Genomic DNA, 12364 nt, shown 5'->3' on the forward strand with positions numbered 1-12364 from the left:
TACTGTTACTCTTTCGAAGCGGAATCACAGAGAATCAAATACCTTATTTTTACGCTTAACATTTCTCCTCCGTTCGACATTTATAATTTTATGCAAGAAGATACCAGAATTTCCGTGTCCATTACTATATACAAGGTCCTTAATCGTTGAGTGACAGAATGGTGCCCGTAGACATCTTTTTCGCGCTGTTTATTCCGTTTCAACGTCTTCTTTCTTATATCAAAGCGTAATACGGCAAGTCGCATGCTGCCACCTGTCGGCCAGCGACTACACTGCGTCCTCTGTAACTCCTTCCGCAGTTAACTTCTTCTGCAACACGGGGCGCCATCAGAACGTCTTTCGATACCGCTGGTTGGGGTGCGAATCACGCACTTCCAAGAAATAAACAGAACATTCGTACATAAAAATCTTTTGTAGTCGGCAATGAGGGAGGGCTGTAGCCTATTTGTATGAAAGAAGGTAAAATGAGACAACTGTGAGCCGACAAGACTGCCACATCAGAGAAACGGGCGGCTGCGATTTTAAATCCGCCTCCACACAGCACCAGAGAAGGTCGTATAACGCAGTCAGGAGCCGTAGAATAAATTTCAGACTGTTTTCGTTCTCGAGCGAAGCGTTACTCAGCGCTTTCAAATAAGTAGTAGCATATTAAAACATGAAATAAACTTATATTTTTTGTTTCTTTTGAAAATAATGGAAAGAAGTACATTCTTTTTTTCGTCACATTCCAACATTACCTGAAATATCATTTTTTTTCTGAGAGGAAGAAATTGATTTCAATGTCTGAAACCACTATGTTTCCTGCGAGGTGCACTTTTCAACTACTTAAAATATAACGCGGCATTATTTTTTATTTAGTTCTTCAGTGAAAAGGCATCAATCGTGGCATGGAGTAACAAGAGGCATAAGCAGTTAGGTGCGACGCTGGAAGATACATCATCTGAATGGAGAAAGAGCCAAATTCACAACCGGCGGCAGTCTTCAGAGAAAGCGGTCGCGGATCACGTGTTGCGAGCCATCGACTGTCTGGCGAATCTTGAAACGGAAAATCTGAACTACATCGACCGCAGCGGGAGGAAAAGAGCGGAAAAGTTCTGTTACGTAGGAGGACTATCCAGAAATCTGTGGGCGGCGATATGGCACCGGGTGGACAGATTAAAATCGGCGTAACTGGTCAGTGGGTGGGACACGTTACTGGAATGCATCTTACAACTTGCAGCAGACGCGAAATGACGTCTGCCTTTTTGCGTAGAAGATCAAACTCGCAGCATTCATTCACACTATGCAGTACTTAACTCGGTTCGCCCTATTACTAAATATTCAGTTTATACAGTAAACTATGGATTACATGCCAAGGTAATTGTAAAATCATTCCTCTGTCGGAGAAAGAAATGCTCTGGATAGAGGAATTGATTCCAGGATGATTGCGTGACAGACGCAAGACTGCTTTCTCGTCTGAGCATTTTGCTAATTCCTTACCTAAAAAAAAAAATACGAGAGTGGTAGTAGAAATAGTCAACTTCGTCATGAATTACAGGCTAGGTTATGTGTAGGTCATAATAAATAGTGTAATTTAGTTGTGTGTAAAATGAAACTTGGCACGGACGATAACTATAGTGAGTTTGTCTGTGGAGGGCCCAACTTAAAACCTGGGTTTCTGTAATTGCAGGTAACTCAACACATCACGAAAGTTATCATTCAAAATTGTCATCGCATTAAACTACCAGAAACGTACTGTTTGATTCCGAGTTGGCTCATTCGTTACTTCTTTCTGTTTTCATTCCTTTAACAGAATCCCAGTTACTCCGGAGAAAGCCTGAATCTAACTGCCATCATCCCGTGGCGCTAGCAGCAACAATCGACCGCTGATGCAGAAACAGAGCTCTGTGGTCTGCGGGAGACAGAGAATTAACGGAAAGATAAACTCAGCTTCTACATTACTATGATCTGCAATTGCGATTAATGTCCGAATGTGCTTACAACCAGTACAGTGTCGCTATGTGAATCTGGTGCTGGTTTCGCGATTTTGTGGATCGCGTGCTGGCTTTCCAGCGACATGGTGGAATATAGGCGGACATGTTGGCTTGGTGTCATTCAGTGACATATGTGTAACGAACGTATAAAGCGAATAATTGAAACAGTGCTATTTGAGCGAGGTTTGCCATCCAGCAACGTTATACAGGGCGTGGGGAAACAGTTTGACCAAAAAAGGAGGGCGGAAGGACAGCACGAAACATAGGAATGTGTATATGGTGACTAATAGTCGTTAATGCATATTTTCAGCGCAACGGAAACGTAATTGAAATCTGACATACTGAGGTCCTTGTTCAAAATGATAGGTATTTTACAGAAAATGTATACATAAACAGAATGTTAGGACTAACCAGTCGTCACGACGAGAACAAGATAAATTTCAAGCGTCACAAACACGTGTATCGCATTCAGCTGACGAACGAGACAGTACTTCTTCAGAAATGAGGACAATGACATGCCCCTGTTTCTTGTTTGAGTATATTTAAAAAAAGTGAAAATGAGTGAAAAATGAGCCACCACTTAGTTAACAGTAGTATGTATAGAAAATGTTCTAATTGACCACCGTTTCCATGCTGCCGCAGCGCCTTAAATATTTAACTGCGACCTGTATTTTCTATACTCAGATTCCTTCGTTTGGCGCTCTCTTTGTGCCCTACGCTTTTGGTCAAATAGTTTTTCCGCCCTGTATATGCCAGACGATGCGTTACAGAATGTTGTTCGAATTCTCAGGAGTCCAGTACACTTAATCGTTCGTAGGATGTGCTAACAACGGCAAAATGTCAGAATGCGTCGGTAGCGATTTGTAACTATAGAGTTCAGTAGACAGTAACTATGTAAAAGGAAATGTGACACGTATAACGAGGCACTACGGAATTAGACGTGTAATATGTTTTCTGATTACAAAAAGTTCTCTAGTGGAGCGGTAACCGCATAAATGTCGTGACAAGCGTCACGTATGAGACCCCACAGAATCGGTATTAGTGAAAGCATGCAACGTTGGTCAGTTGCCAAAGCGTTCAAAATTAAACAAAACACTTAACTGGGTGTATGATATTGAAACTATCATCGTGAATGAAGACGAAATAAATTTATAGTGTCTATGATGTGGAAGTGATGATTCAGAGACTGATGAATACGGTGAAATTAATTTCTCTCTCTCTCTCTCTCTTTTTTTTTGATAAATATCTACGACACTATGCAACCAAGTAGCCCCTATTCCTTCTCCTGACCAGAGGCAAACACTATTCTACTTATTAACTGTTTTGACAATACTGAAATGTGGTGGATATTGCTTCTAGCCCTGCACCGAGGCGGGCTAACAGAATCGGATACCTGCCGCGAGTTTCCATGTTTGTACTGAGCAGTCAAGATGAAAGGCGCGGCAGAGACATCGGCTACGCGGGACACAACAATTAGATGACCAAAATTTCGGAAACCGATTTTCTAATGTTACTTTAAAGCCGTCTTGATTGCAAAATTTTTTTAATTTTTATTATTCATATGACCGGTTTCGGTTCATTCAGAACCATCTTCAGATCTGTAAAAATAATTATACTAATTTATTATTTCACGAAATCAAATCTTTTTCATCCTATCTTATCAACATCAAATGTACCAGAACGTACCTGATATTTAAGTTACAGGAGTAACCCGTCTAATTCAGCAACTTTCACATGCTACGTCACATAAAATTGGTTGGCAGAGTGCACGTCATTTATATTAATTATAACACTATTACCGACAGGTGGCGTCTGGTACATTTGTTACATTCCATTTGCTGAATTAGACGGGTTACTCCTGTAACTTAAATATCAGGTACGTTCTGGTACATTTGATGTTGATAAGATAGGATGAAAAAGATTTGATTTCGTGAAATAGTAAATTAGTATAATTATTTTTACAGATCTGAAGATGGTTCTGAATGAACCGAAACCGGTCATATGAATAATAAAAATAAAAAAAAATTTTGCAATCAAGACGGATTTAAAGTAACATTATAAAATCACTGATTGCTGTTATCCCATAAGACATTATGTCTGTTTTTGCAAACCGATTTTCTGTTGTGATGGTTACATGTGAGACCTTAATCGATTCCACTAGCCGGAAGGAACGCCTGCGGTGCGTTCCAAGCTTCATACGTTTCACACCTATGGTCTCCGCTGAGCAACTGTCGACGATGAAACAAACTTGGCGGTATTGTGAAAGGAAGACGTCAACATGTAATGTACAGTACGAATTCCTTACGGACGCCAGTGAAAATATAAGGTGGAGAAGTGTGAGGAGCAGATCACACGTAAAGGGATGTTCAAAAGTCTTATCCAGGCCCATTAAAGCGTTCGTGGCTGCTTTATTAATACACCGGAATTACGCTCGTTGTCGAAAGAAATACGAGGCGGGCACTGGTGGAAGCGTTTTGCACCTGAAAAGATTAGGCGTTTAGATGTGGGCAGAAGACTTGGAGTAAATTCACATTCCCACCGCTGTACGCAGGGTTATGGGACGTTTTTGTTCCCAGCCACTGTCGTGAGCTCGAGCATTTGCCACTAAGCGAGAGGCGGCTGTGTAGCAGTCCTACTATTTTACTGTCAGAAAACGATTTGAAGGCCGGGTACACCTCCCCAAATATGTATATAACCGACAAATCAGAGATTCGAACACTAGATAATAATTGTATCATAACGAATTTCCCGCAGATGTGCTTGTCCCATACTGGGCAATGACTTAGAAAGAGTACGTAGACATACAAATCGCACTGGGTCGCGGGACAACTTTGCGATATCGACTATTGAAACACGAGTGATAGCACGTTTAATAAGAGACAATCAATATACAATAACTTTAGTTTTACGTGATAACAATAGGACACTACGGCAGAGTTTCGAGATTGGCCGAAGGTACGGAACACGGTTTGTGTCCAAAATTTTGCACAGGCCGGCGTGTAGCTTGTAACGCATTCAGGCACCGTGAACAAAGCTCTTGTGGCGTTGGTTCTCGCGACCTGCTCTGCCCAGCAACAGGACAGAAGAATATGGATGACACAAGTTTTTTTTTGTTTTAATTTTCTGCCGCCTTCTCAGTGAATTACTGTTTGACTTGAACGTGTTCTTTGTCCTCACAGGTGCAGTGTGTGACGGTTCTGGGTAGGTATATTTTAATCTGTTTGCAGTTACGAATGGAATCTGTCGAAACAGAGAAGCAACTGCTGGACTCCCTGCGTTTATATTCCGCATCGGCACAAAGATGATGACATAGTCGACAATTTTTTATGCATCTTCACAATCGATGTCTGTTGACAAAATAGACGCTGATAATGCGTATATGATTAAGACTTGGCCGTGACTCAAGACGAATCGTTCTAGCCGTTACAAGTCTTCGTAACCTTGGAGCGTAAATATATAACAACTCTTAACACACAAAGCGTGTTATCCAGGTGAGCGCAATAAAACAGAATCTCATGCATTAACTGATCCGGATGAAAATGTTATGACGGTGTTTTTTGACGATTTCTATACTTGTTTTCTGGAAGATTTTCTGACACAACCTGCTCCTCCTCCTCCTCAGAAATTTGGGACAGCATCAGCTGGAGGCAGCTGTGACAGAAGGCCAGCCATGGATGTGCGGACTGCGAGACAGCACTGTCCGGATGCTTTAAAATGGAGCAGCTGGCCAGCGGCTAGGCGTGTGATTCGCGAGTTGGAATGGACGCGCATCTCGTGAATGGCGGGCGACGCGACGTGCTGCTGTGGCCAGTAGCAGAACGATCGATTAGATGTACGGCATTTATTTGTTTTGATAACATATTGAAGCAGCAGCAGAACAAACAGTACACCATTTAAATGCTAAAACTTAATAATAGGACAAATCTTTCGCAATACTAAACGCATCGTCTTAGTGAGAAGACTGTAAGGCCGAGCTCTGTGGAAGGCAGGGGCTGCGCGTGTGGCGCTGCAGAGTCGGCCGAGATAAACAGGGCGAGTGTGTCCCCGTTGTGACGTCACGGTTGTGTACCACGTAACGAGGCCTGCCGCGATGAGTACAGAATGTGCGTACACTTTCCAAAGTGGGTGTCTACATCTGCATATTCTGCGTTTCCCGGGCTGCGTGGGCGGCAGTGAATTATCAGTACTGCTTACTATGCAAGTGCTTGCAGACCGGCACAAGCGCACGTGAAACAAAAGTCGTTACAGTCTGCCCAGTGACGGAGCACTGAAGAATGTTTGGACACTCTTCTTTCAAAAGGAAGAATTTTAACCCAACTGACACCACAAGCTGCGCACCAAACCTGATTCAAAATCCTTGCACGGGTTGAAAGCAGGGATGCGTGTCGGTCGTCAGGTGTAAAACGCTACGAATGGCGAAGATTTTGAGGCGACAGGATGTTAATTTCTAACTCAGTATATGGGCGTCCTCCATCAGTAACGTATTCGGTTCTTCACGCTTCATCTCTCGATACTGTGTCGGTATCTCTACTGGAGTATGCAGAGATCGTAGCCTCTTATTCTGTGTAAATTCGGACACCACGGATGTTATTTCTTAAAGCATAACAACACACGTCACACGTACTCCTGAGGGAACGGCCAGAAAACTATATGCTTCCCGGCAGGACGATATTTGCTCTTGTGTAGAAGCGGCCAGCTAAATGAGCCACAGTCCAACATGAACAGGAATTCTGTCGTTTGTGTGTGTGTGTGTGTGTGTGTGTGTGTGTGTGTGTGTGTGTGTGTTGGGGCTTATGGGCGCTCAACATCGAGGTCATCAGCGCCCTGACACACATTAAAAGGAACGAATGTGGACAGACCTAATAAAACTGAACAACACACTCAAAGAAAGCAGGAAAAGAAGGAAAATACTATATAAGAAAGTAAAACCGAAGGAAAGGGAAAACATAGCAACAAGAATGCCACAGGAAATTGTCACTGGCTGGCCTCTGACATAAAATATGGGCGAGCTTGTCACACAGTGAACAAGTTAAAATCCACTCCCTAAAATCTTTGTAAAAACATTTGACATGGCACAGAACTGTAAAACTTTAACCACATTGGTCCGAGTGTTGCCTAAAAGAGATGGCAGGTCCGCCGGCAAGTCAGCCGCGGCCCGCTGGTCAGAAAATAAAACACAATCCAATAAAACGTGGCGCACAGTGACCTGGACGCCGCAAGCACCACACATTGGAGGGTCCTCCCGCCGGAGCAGGAAGCCGTGCGTCATAGGGCTGTGGCCTATTCGAAGCCGCGTGAGGAGAACCTCGTCCCGTCGATGGGGCTGAAAGGAAGTACACCACACACGCGTTGTGGGCTTGACTATACGGAGCTTATTGTCAGTCACTTCCAGCCACTCACCCTCCCACCGACGCATGACTCGTGAGCTCAACAGCGAGGTGAGTGCGTGCAAGGGGATAGCACACTGAGATACTTGTGGATCGAGACACGCCTCCTTGGCTGCGAGATCTGCCCTTTAATTCCCAGCAATGCCGACATGCCCCGGAACCCAGCAGGAAGCTACAACCTTCCCCAGTCGCTGTAGCCGGAGGAGGGCATCCTGCATGGTCTGGACTATTTTGTCTGCCGGAGACAAACGTTGCAATGAGTGACGGGCACTGAGTGAATCGGAACAGACAAGAAATTTAGGAGAGGAAGAAAGTCTCATCTGCTCCAGTGCCCGCAAGATCGCAGACATTTCTGCATCAAAGACAGTAAAAGTCTGAGGCAGTCGGACCTTGAGGACGCGATCCGCTTTTACCGCTTCGCATATTCTGCACAACGCATGTCATCCAGGTGAGCATAATAAAACAGTATCACGTGAGTTAACTGGCTTGGATAAAAACGTTTTAAAGGTAGTTTTGACGATTTCTATACGTGTTTTCCGTAAGGCTTTCTCATACAATCGCCTCCTTCTCGTGTAAGTTAACATAAGCAGGAGGCAGCTGTGTCAGAAGGCTATCCCTATGAATGTGCGGAGTACGAAACAGCACCCTCCGGATCCATTAAAATGGTACAACTAGCCAGCGACTAGGAGTGTGATTCCCATGTGGGAACGGACACGCATATCGCAACTGTAGGGATAAGCGAGCTTCTCATATGGGAAGATATTAAAAATTAAGTCGCTGCACCAAGTAGGGATTCACTCTCATTTCGATGATGAACACTTGCATGTGAATTATTTCTCCGTTTTCATTTACTTCAGAAAACTGCCATTATGAGAAAATTAAAAACTGCCATCATTCCGCGCTGCTAGTAGCAACAGTCAGTCGCTTAGACAGCAACAACGGTTGAAGGAGACATAAGATTAACATAAAACTAAATTGAATTGGTTAAAATTAGGTATAGTGGGAATTAGTGAAGTTCGGTGGCAGCAGGAACAAGACTTTTGGTCAGGTGAATACAGGGTTATAAATGCAAAATCAAATAGGGGTAATGCAGGAGTAGGTTTAATAATGAATAAAAAAATAGGAGTACGGGTAAGCTACTACAAACAGCATAGTGAACGCATTATTGAGACCAAGATAGACACGAAGCCCACGCCTATTATAGTAGTACAATTTTTATTTCTCGTTCAGCTACAGGCAAAACGTGATACACTTACAAACATCAACATAAAAATTTAAATTAACATTAACAATGATTTACAATAAAATTTTCAGGGTTTCCAGCCACAAAAGTGCTTGGTCACTTATCACATGTATGTCCATCAGATTTCCTCCCTTAAGTCCGTGTACGTCGCACTCAACTATATGCTGCATGGTTTGACTCTCTCCGCACTCACAATTGGGGTCCTGGGAGAAACCCCACTTTTTCAACAAATATCCGCACCGACCAACACCTGTCCGCAGACGATTTAGAGTTACCCACACTCTACGTTGGAGTTGGAAGCCTGGAACTCGTTGAGATGGGTCCTCAATAAGGAAACTGTTATTCACTTTGCTTTCCTGCCATTGCTGTTTCCACAGGTTATCGATATCAATCTGTTGTTTGAGTTCTTTCCAGAAGGGATTTCTTGACATCAATCTGTCAGGGGGAGGAGGTAGGTCCCTGAACTTTTCTTTGTACCTCTGGATTGCTCTTTCACGTCTAATCGAGGGTGGTTCGATATTGGCAAGGACGGGCAGCCAAGGTTTCGGGGTGGGTCTTACTGTTCCTGTTATGAGCCTCATTGTCTCGTTAAGTTGCACATCAATATATCTGACATGCCTACTGCAGGCCCAGACGGGTGCGCAATATTCCGCTACACTATACAGAAGTGCCAGTGCTGATGTGCGTAGAGTTTCAGTGGAACATCCCCAGGTTGTTCCTGCCAGTTTCATTATGATGTTGTTTCTTGTTTTCATTTTTTGGGCGACTTCGTACAGGTGGCTCTTATATGTGAGAGTGCGATCTAGCTTAACACCCAGATATTTTGGCGTTCTTTCGTTTTTCAACAATTTACCTTTTCCAGAATGAGATTTTCACTCTGCAGCGGAGTGTGCGCTGATATGAAACTTCCTGGCAGATTAAAACTGTGTGTCCGACCGAGACTCGAACTCGGGACCCGAGTTCAAGTCTCGGTCGGGCACACAGTTTTAATCTGCCAGGAAGTTTCAATTTACCTTTTATTTGCACTTTTAGCTCACGATTTGCATCTTTGTTACACAAGTGCATTATTGATGCCACGGATTTAGTCGGATTTACTTTGAGGTGCCAGTTGTCATAATATTGTTGTAGTCGTTCCAGATCCCTGTTTAAAATTTCTTCCAGTTCTTCGAAAGTGTTGGCGTGAGCCGCGATAGCGATGTCATCTGCATACATAAAAGAACGAGATTCCAGGTTTGGGATGTCCGCTATGTATAAATTGAAAAGGCATGGAGCCAGCACAGACCCTTGGGGGAGACCATTTTGTAGTGTCCTGTAGCTGCTTGTTTTCCCATTCAGAGATACCTTGAATCTCCTGTTTATCAACATATTTCTGACTAGATCTATGATCTTCTTGCATTTCACGACTTTTGACAGTTTATACAGTATCCCTTTTGTCCATACGGTGTCGTATGCTGAGGTGAGATCTAATAATACCATGCCCGTTTTCTTTTTGTTTTGGTAACCTCTTTCAATGAAAGTGGTTAGGGCGAGAACTTGGTCGCAACAATCTCTTCCTTTTCGAAAACCGCCTTGCTCTGGGGGAAGAGCAGCTTCTATTTTACTTTCTATTCTGCCTAGGATGACTCGTTCAAATAGCTTGTAAGTGGTGCACAATAAAGATATTGGTCTATAATCTTTAACATTCTCTCCTGTTTTCCCTGGTTTCTGGATGGCTATGACTTGTGCGTTTTTCCATTGCTTTGGTAACCGGCTGGTATCTATGATATTAGAGAAAAGAGAAGACAGCCATGCTCTTCCCTTTGGCCCGAGGTTCTTCAAGAATTCTGGAAGAAGGCCGTCACAGCCAGCTGCTTTACCAGGTGACATTTTCTTTAGTGCTATATTTATCTCTTCTTGTGTTACCCAGTTCGCTAAACCTGCTTCCTCCTCGCTTGCATCTAGCTCTTCGTTCATCAGTTGGTGCAGTTCTTTTTTCTTCGAGGCGGAGGCATGGATTCTGGATGCTTGTAGTATAGAAGAGCATATCTTGTTAGGGGTCATTTTATTATTGATGTTCCGTCCCTTGAATTGTGCTCCGCCAAGTTTCCTCAGTAGACTCCAGCTCTTCTGTGAGGAGTGCGTAAAGTCCATTTGTTCCATCCGCTTTTGCCATCTCTGTTTGCGTTCCTCGTCCATAGCTCTTATGAGCTGTTCTCCTAGTTCTGGATTCTCTGTTTTGTTATATTCATCGAGTAGTTGTTCGCACTCCTTTGTCCAGCATGGGATGTATTCTTTCCGCGCTCCTCTTGGTATTGAGTTATGTGCCGCTTTAATAATTAACTTCGTAAATCTGTCGTAATTTTCTGGAATTGGGGGAATTCTGTTTACATTATTTTCAATGGTATCTTTAATTTAAACTTAACCCAGTTAGCCTTCCTGAGGTTCCAGCGGGCTATAGGGGGGCTCTTTATTACTGGTATTTGGATCCCAATGTCTATAATAACTGGTCTGTGTTGGCTCCGAGGAATACGGCTCAGTACAGTTCTCTTGGACGGAAGTGCTATTCCAGTTTCTCAAGATGAGACAAAACAAAGATCGGGCGTTGATGTTGTGCCCCACGCTCCTGAACAGAAGGTGGGGGTATCTTTTGCATCGTATATTAATGTATAATTATTTATATCTGCCCAGTCTGCCAGCATGAGTCCTTCTTTGTCGCAAGACTGATAGCCCCATCTGGGGTGGTGGGAGTTAAAATCGCCAATTATGACTGCAGGGTGTTGTGGGTTAGGTAAAACAGGTGGTTCCCATTTTTCTGAAGGTGGCTTGTACACGTTATACACAGTCATATCGTTTAGTTTCATTCCCACGGCAAATTCGTGGTGCATAGTTTCCTCAATATTATCAACCAGCTCTTTCTTGATCAGTGTTGCAATACCGTGTTTATTATGGGCTTTATAGCCCACAGTTTCATAGCCTGGTATTAGAAGTCTCGAGATATTTTCTTCTGATAGATATGTTTCCTGCAAGGTCAGCACATCAATTTTTTCTTCTGTTAGTAGCTTTGTGAGGATGTCTCCTTTTGTCCTCGTGTATCCTTCTATGTTAACTTGGCATATACGTATTCGTCCACGCACTTGGCTCCGGGGGGGAAACTGAGGCATTTGTCTCGCTCTCTTGCGTAACTTCGCCTGTGAGGGCCGGGAGGTATTACTACGTCCGGCCACCGTTTGGTGGTGACATTTGCTTCTCGTGTCGCAGCTCGTTCTTAGCATTTCGATTTTCTTCTCGCAATGCGATCGTTGTGCGGCACGATACTGGGGGGGTTTATATGCCAACTAGCTCTGCAGATGAGGAAGAAATTCATGAAATGTATGAGGAGATAAAAGAAATTATTCAGGTAGTGAAGGGGGACGAAAATTTAATAGTCATGGGTGACTGGAATTCGAGTGTAGGAAAAGGGAGAGAAGGAAATATAGTAGGTGAATGTGGATTGGGGCTAAGAAGTGAAAGAAGAAGCCGCCTGGTAGAACTTTGTGCAGAGCATAACTTAATCATAGCTATCACTTGGTTCAAGAATCATGAAAGAAGGTTGTATACATAGAAGTACCCTGGAGATACTAAAAGGTATCACATAGATTATATAATGGTAAGACAGAGATTTAGGAACCAGGTTTTAAACTGTAAGACATTTCCAGGTGCAGATGTGGACTCTGACCACAATCTATTGATTATGAACTGTAGATTAAAACTGAAGAAACTGCAAAAAGGTGGGAATTTAATGA

The sequence above is a fragment of the Schistocerca americana genome, chromosome 11 (genome assembly GCF_021461395.2).
Source record: "Schistocerca americana isolate TAMUIC-IGC-003095 chromosome 11, iqSchAmer2.1, whole genome shotgun sequence".
Lineage (NCBI taxonomy): Eukaryota > Metazoa > Arthropoda > Insecta > Orthoptera > Acrididae > Schistocerca > Schistocerca americana.